Here is a 7,775-nt window from a genome sequence, read left to right as displayed (position 1 = left end):
AACTTCAAGCACTGCAAGTCTGCCCCATCAATGAGTTGCTCATTGGCAGAGGAACTGAAGGAATTGGTCGTGGTGGAGATTTTGCTGCTGACTGTGTCAGAGAAGTGCCAAAGGAGGCATAACACAAAGGCATGGTATATCCTAAAAGTGAGAGATTGTCTTAGTCAGTTTTCTTGTAACTGCAAGACCCTACTGGACAGTTCATCCTACTGAAAATCAGTTCATCCCGCGGAGAAGGAAGGATTCAAAGGGGGGAAAGGGGCCACAGTGGTTGACAAAGGAAGTCAGAGATTGCATAGCATTAAAAAAAGGAAGTATGACAGAGCTAAGGTGAGTGGGAGGACAGATGACTGGGAAATTTTTAAGGAACAACAGAACTTCACTAAAAAGGCAATACGGGGAGAAAAAATGAGGTACGAACACAAGCTAGCCAGGAATATAAAGGAGGATAGCAAAAGCTTTTTTAGGTATGTGAAGAGAAAGAAGTTAAGAACAATGCTGGGCCCTTGAAGAATGAATTGGGTGAAATTGTTATGGGAAACAGAGAAATGGCGGAAGAATTTAATAAGTACTTTAGATCTCCCGGTACCGAAGAAACCACAACCAAAGGAGTTGAATGACTTCAGACTTCAGACTGTTGCCTTGACGTCGCACGTGATGAAGACCATGGAGCGGCTGATAATACAGAATCTGAGGCCACAAACCAGGCACGCCCAGGATCCTCTTCAGTTTGCGTATAAGGAGAAGGTGGGAGTGGAGGATGCTATCACGTATTTGCTGCACAAATCACTCTCTCACCTAGAGGGGGTCAGTTGTGCTGTGAGGATTACATTCCTTGACTTCTCTAGTGCCTTTAACACCATCCAGCCCAAGATCTTAAGGCACAAACTAACGGAGATGGGAGTAGACTCTCACATGGTGGATTGGATAGTGGACTACTTGACAGATAGACCTCAGTATGTGCGGTTGGGAGACTGTAGGTCTGACACGGTGGTCAGCAGCACAGGGGCGCCGCAGGGAACCGTACTCTCTCCGGTCCGGTTCACCCTGTACACATCAGACTTCCAATATAACGCAGAGTCCTGCCATGTGCAGAAGTTCGCTGATGACACGGCCATAGTGGGGTGTGTCAGGAATGGACAGGAGGAGGAGTATAGGAAACTGATACAGGACTTTGTGATATGGTGCAACTCAAACTACCTGCGTCTCAATATCACCAAGGAGATGGTGGTGGACTTTAGGAGATCTAGGCCTCATATGGAGCCAGTGATCATTAATGGAGAATGTGTGCAGCAGGTTAAGACCTACAAGTATCTGGGAGTACAGTTAGACGAGAAGCTAGACTGGACTGCCAACACAGATGCCTTGTGCAGGAAGGCACAGAGTCGACTGTACTTCCTAAGAAAGTTGGCGTCATTCAATGTCTGTAGTGAGATGCTGAAGATGTTCTATAGGTCAGTTGTGGAGAGCGCCCTCTTCTTTGTGGTGGCGTGTTGGGGAGGAAGCATTAAGAAGAGGGACGCCTCACATCTTAATAAGCTGGTAAGGAAGGCGGGCTCTGTCGTGGGCAAAGTACTGGAGAGTTTAACATCGGTAGCTGAGCGAAGGGCGCTGAGTAGGCTACGGTCAATTATGGATAACTCTGAACATCCTCTACATAGCACCATCCAGAGACAGAGAAGCAGTTTCAGCGACAGGTTACTATCGATGCAATGCTCAGACAGGATGAAGAGGTCAATACTCCCCAATGCCATTAGGCTTTACAATTCTACCGCCAGGACTTAAGAACTTTTTAAAAGCTATTATTAATGCTTTTTGAGATAGTGATTTAGATGCATATCATATTTTTTTTACTGAGTTAAGTATTGTATGTAATTAGTTTTGCTACAACAAGTGTATGGGACATTGGAAAAAAGTTGAATTTCCCCATGGGGATGAATAAAGTATCTATCTATCTATCTATCTATCTATCTATCTATCTATCTATCTATCTATCTATCTATCTATCTATCTATCTATCTGTCTTCACTAAGGAAGACACAAGCAATCTCCCAGATGTATGGATGAGCCAAGGACATAGGGTAACAGAGGAAATGAAACAGATTGACATTAGGAAGGAAACGGTGATGAGTAGACTGATGGGACTGAAGGCTGACAAATCCCCAGGTCCAGATGGTCTGCATCCTAGGGTACTAAAGGAGGTGGCCCTGGAAATTGCGGATGCATTGGTAATCATTTTCCAATGTTCCTTAGATTCAGGATCAGTTCCTGAGGATTGGAGAATGGCTAATGTTATCCCACTTTTTAAGAAAGGAGGGAGGGAGAAAACAGAGAACTATCGACCTGTCAGCCTAACATCAGTGGTGGGGAAGATGCTAGAGTCCATTATTAAAGATAAAAATAGTGGCATATCTAGATAGCAGTGATAGGATTGGGCCGAGCCAGCATGGATTTACCATGGGTAAATCATGCTTGACTAATCTATTGGAGTTTTTTGAGGATATAACCAGGAAGTTAGACAAGGGAGATCCAGTGGATGTAGTGTACCTCGATTTTCAGAAGGCATTTGATAAGGTCCCACATAGGAGATTGGTGGGTAAAATCAAAGCTCATGGCATTGGGGGGAAGATATTGACATGGATAGAAAACTGGTTGGCAGATAGAAAGCAAAGGGTAACGGTGAATGGGTGTTTCTCGGAATGGCAGGTGGTGACTAGTGGGGTGCCACAGGGCTCGGTATTGGGACCACAGCTGTTTACGATTTACGTCAACGATTTAGATAAAGGCATTGAGAATAACATCATCAAGTTTGCTGATGATGCTAAGCTGGGTGGCAGTGTGACATGTGATGAGGATGTTAGGAGAATTCAGGGTGACTTGGATAGGCTGGGTGAGTGGGCAGATACTTGGCAGATGACGTTTAATGTGAATAAGTGTGAGGTTATCCACTTTGGGAGTAAGAACAGGAACGCAGATTTACCATGGGTATCTGAACGGTGTAGAGTTAGGTAAGGGAGAAATACAAAGAGATCTAGGAGTCCTTGTTCATCAGTCACTGAAGGTGAATGAGCAAGTGCAGCAGGCAGTGAAGAAGGCTAATGGAATGTTGGCCTTTATTACAAAGGGAATTGAGTACAAGAGCAAGGAAATCCTCTTGCATTTGTACAGAGCCCTGGTGAGACCACACCTGGAGTATTGTGTACAGTTTCGGTCTCCAGGGTTAAGGAAGGACATCCTGGCTGTAGAGGAAGTGCAGCATAGATTCACAAGGTTAATTCCTGGGATGTCAGGACTGTCTTACGCAGAGAGGTTAGAGAGACTGGGCTTGTACAGGCTGGAATTAAGGAGATTGAGAGGAGATCTGATTGCAACATATAAGATTATTAAGGGATTGGACAAGATAGAGGCAGGAAATATGTTCCAGATGCTGGGAGAGTCCAGTACCAGAGGGCATGGTTTGAGAATAAGGGGTAGGTCATTTAGGACAGAGTTAAGGAAAAACTTCTTCTCCTAGAGAGTTGTGGGGGTCTGGGATGCACTGCCTCGGAAGGCAGTGGAGGCCAATTCTCTGGATGCTTTCAAGAAGGAGCTAGATAGGTATCTTATGGATAGGGGAATCAAGAGATAGGGGGACAAGGCAGGAACCGGGTATTGATAATAGATGATCAGCCATGATCTCAGAATGGCGGTGCAGGCTTGAAGGGCCGAATGGTCTACTTCTGCACCTATTGTCTGTTGACACCGTTAACGTGGAGCGCTGCAAAGCCGATTCGCTAATTTATTGGCAGAGAGCAAAGGTGGACAGCAGGGGAGTGGCATGGCCTTGGTCGTAGTGAGGACTCGTTCTTAAGTTGCAGTTTCACCTCAGCTGCCCAGGAGAGAGCAGTTGGAGTCAGTGTGTTCCTCTGGAGTGCTGGGCGCGGTGTGGCTTGGCGTCGAAGCTGGACCAGCGCTGCTCCCTAGGGTCCACTCAGCAGTGTTCAAGTTGTGTTGTGTTTGACTGCAGACTGCCGCAATATTCATGGACTCAAGGACTTGGACCATATATTTTTTGGTGTGACTGAATTTACTGATATTTTACATGTGCTTTCTATCTGATAAATGCTGCGTATGACTGATGGTTCTGTGTTTTGCACCTTGGCCCCAGAGTAACACAATTTCCTTTGGCTATATTCATGGGTACTCATGAATGGTTGAATGACAATTCAACTTTGATTTTAAAATAATACAAATTATGTATAAAGTAAAAAAATGGACAGCTACCACAAAGTATCCAAAGGTTGTTTAAAATGAGAGAAAGTCAACGTGATTTGAGAGGAACATGTATATTTCAAAAACAAAGGATAAGAACAAATGTAAATAATCATTGTATTTCAGTCAGAGGGGTAAATCTATGGAACAGTTGTAGTAAGAATTTAAAAACATGCACTACATTTAACAAGTTTAAAAATTATTTAATGAACAAATATAATACATGATTTAAAATGAATTGGAGTAATGTAAATAAATGATATTTGGAATTAGATTTTGTGTTAAAAGATTATGAAATTTTTTGTTTTTGATGTGATGATTGACACCAAATATGTTGTTGTATAAGTAAGAGGGGTAGCTGTAATAAGCTGTAATTTCAGCCTACACCCTTTCGGTCTGTTTTAAAGAATATGTTTTTTGTCGTAATTTTGTCCTATGAAATCATCATTGTAAATGATGCTTTTGTTATGTTTGTACTGACCGAAATAAATTACATTCATTCATTCAAAAAAAAATTGAACTTGATCTGAATGACTTACCTCTAGTCCTTAAGGAACAGTAACTACGCTCAGTGGCCATTTTATCAAGTACCTCCTGTATCTATAAAGAAGCTACTGAATATATGTTCATCGCCTTCTGCTGCTGTAGCACATCCACTTCAAGGTTTGATGTGTTTTGGATTTAGAGATGTTAGTCTGCACACTACTGATGTAATGTATGGTTATTTGAGTTACTGACACCCTCCTGTCAGCTTGAACAAGTCTGGCCATTCTCCTCTGCCCTCACTCATTAACTAGATGTTTTTGCCCACAGAACTGCCACTCACTGGATTGTTTTGTTGTTTTTCATCATTCTCTATAAACTCTAGAGACTGCTGTGCAGAGAAATCCCAGGGGATCAGTAGTTTCTGAGATACTCAAACCACCACGTCAGGCACTGACAATCATTCTACAGTCAAAGTCACTTAGATCACATTTCTTCCCCATGTTGTTTGGTCTGAACAACAACTGAACTTTTTGACTATATCCACATGCTTTTATGCATTAGGTTGCTGTCACATGATTGTCTGGTTAAATATTTGTCTTAATGAGCAATTGTACCTAAGAAAATGGCCACTTAGTGTATAAAGGAACTATGTAAGGTTGTACAACAAAGAAAAAGTTCAGATGTCAAATTTCATTTGTTTAATTTTTTGGTGAGATTAAATAACAGCAATTTTTCCAACCTTCAAAGGAGATGACTGAGTCTTTCACCTGTCAACACACTTGTGGTTCAAGTTCAATATCAAGTTCAGTTTATTGTCATTCAACCGTATACGTGTACATATATCACCAAATATCACCTTTCTTTAGCCAAAGGGTGATGAATTTGTGGAATTTGTTGCCAAATGCAGCTGTGGAGGCCAGGTCATTGGGTGTATTTAAGGCAGAAATTGATAGGTTCATGATTGGACATGGTATCAAAGGTTACAGGGAGAAGGCCAGGAACTGAGGTTGAGGAGGAGATAGAGAAAAAGGATCTGCCATGATTGAATGGCGGAGCAGACTCGATGGGCCAGATGGCCGAATTCTGCTCTTGTGTCTTAAGGTCTTATGGTCTAAGTAAAACAATGTTCCTCTGATCGAAGATACACAGCACAGGATATATAACTGATACACACACACACACACACACACACACACACACACACACACACACACACACACACACACACACACACACACACACACACACACACACACACACAAATATATAAAGTAATATTACCACAAATAAATTAACAAATTAATTAATTAATTAGTCTACAAACTGTAAATTTCTGGCCATTACACACACAGTTTGTCTCACACAATTCTACTGTAATACATTGCACAGCTTGCCCTGGTGCATCTGCAAATTTCTGAATTTTTGGTGTGAGTTTGGATTCTGTGCTCTTGTTCATGAATAAAATATTACCATGTTTCCCTAATTATCAACTCATCATTTGACCCTGTCAAATGAATAATTTCAATCTGATTTATTTGTCCCGAAGTGTCATGTGTGAAACAGTAACTATATTTTTTAAATGCTGGATTAGTTGCAGAGATACACAATCCTGTCTGGAAGTCTCCAGGCTAAAGTTGATACTTATTCATGAAGCTTTTGGATCCAGACTGGTATAAGTATTTTTTTATTATGTTCTATAAATCACACCTGCTACTTATCTCCCTTAAGTACAGTAACTCCTTCACATATTCTTAAATACAAGGAGTTTTTTTTTTGTAATAATTTCAAGATGGTATTGCCCAACAGTCTGGCACTGAATAATTAAAACAGAGATGTCATAAATAAAAACATTTCAACATTTTTAACTGAAATGCAGTGAATATTTAAAACATCATAGACATCCAATGTTGATTTGAAACGTTGGTTTGATTGGACTGAGAGTCACCTGCCAGCCTGTACTTTTTCCTCTCCCCCTACTTTTTATTCTGGCTTCTTGGCGCTTCCTTACCAGTCTTGCTGAAGCGTTTGGTCCAAAACAATGCCAAGTTATTCTTTTCCATAGATGCTGCCTGACCTGCTGAGTTCCTCCAGCACTTTGATTGTGTTACTCTGGATTTCTAGTATCCGCAGAATCTCTTGTGTTTTGGAGTGAGGATGTTTTTACTTGGTTGAAGTTTGAATTAGCTTGAACCAGGTCCTGTTTACACATCACCCCTTGATCATCTTTAATGGGTCCCGGTTAAGCCAGAGGGCGATTTTAATTCTCATAACTGTGTTAATCCCTTTGTTGTCTGGTCTCTCCTTACCTATGTAACACAACACCCTCTCATCCCTGCGTATCCACCAGATGCATGACCTCAGCAACATCCTTTAATTGATCACATATGAATTTTGAGAATATTTGTTATGTCACCAAAGACACTTACAAATTTCTACAGGTGTCCACTACAGTCTGACTGCATCTCAGCCTGGCATGGGGGGGCGGGGGGGGGGCTCTATTGCACAGGATTGCAGGAGACAGCAGAGGGTTGTAGACTTAGCCAGCTCCATCATGGGCACAAGCCCCTCCACCTTTAAGGGCATCTTCAAGAGCTGGTGCCACAAGAAAGTGGCAACCATGAAGACTAGGTGAAGGGTCTTGGCCCAGTACATTGACTGCTTATTCATTTCCATGGACTCTGCCTGACCTGCTGAGTTCCTTCGGCATTTTGCGTGTGTTGTCAATGTTAGATCGTGTGTTTTACACAGTGAGCAGTGCCAAGGAAATTCTCCAGTTTAGTCCATTGCCTTTCTCTTTCTCAATTCCCAAAAAAGTTTGGAGGGGGTGGGGAAGCTGTATTGAAGGGCTGAGAGTGGGGAGTTAGTTGTTTAAGCTGTTCATCCACCCACTGCCTTGAAGGTGATTGGTTGTAGCCAAGGAGTTTTGCCCAGAGTTACAGGAGGAGTTAGTTAAAGACAAACATGACTCAACACTGGAGATGACACAGTGCATGAATAAGTTAATACAAAATGGTTTTAATCTAAAAATAAACTAAATG

This window comes from Hemitrygon akajei, chromosome 10, assembly GCF_048418815.1.
Source record: "Hemitrygon akajei chromosome 10, sHemAka1.3, whole genome shotgun sequence".
Classification (NCBI taxonomy): domain Eukaryota; kingdom Metazoa; phylum Chordata; class Chondrichthyes; order Myliobatiformes; family Dasyatidae; genus Hemitrygon; species Hemitrygon akajei.
Note: the sequence above shows the minus strand (reverse complement) of the source record.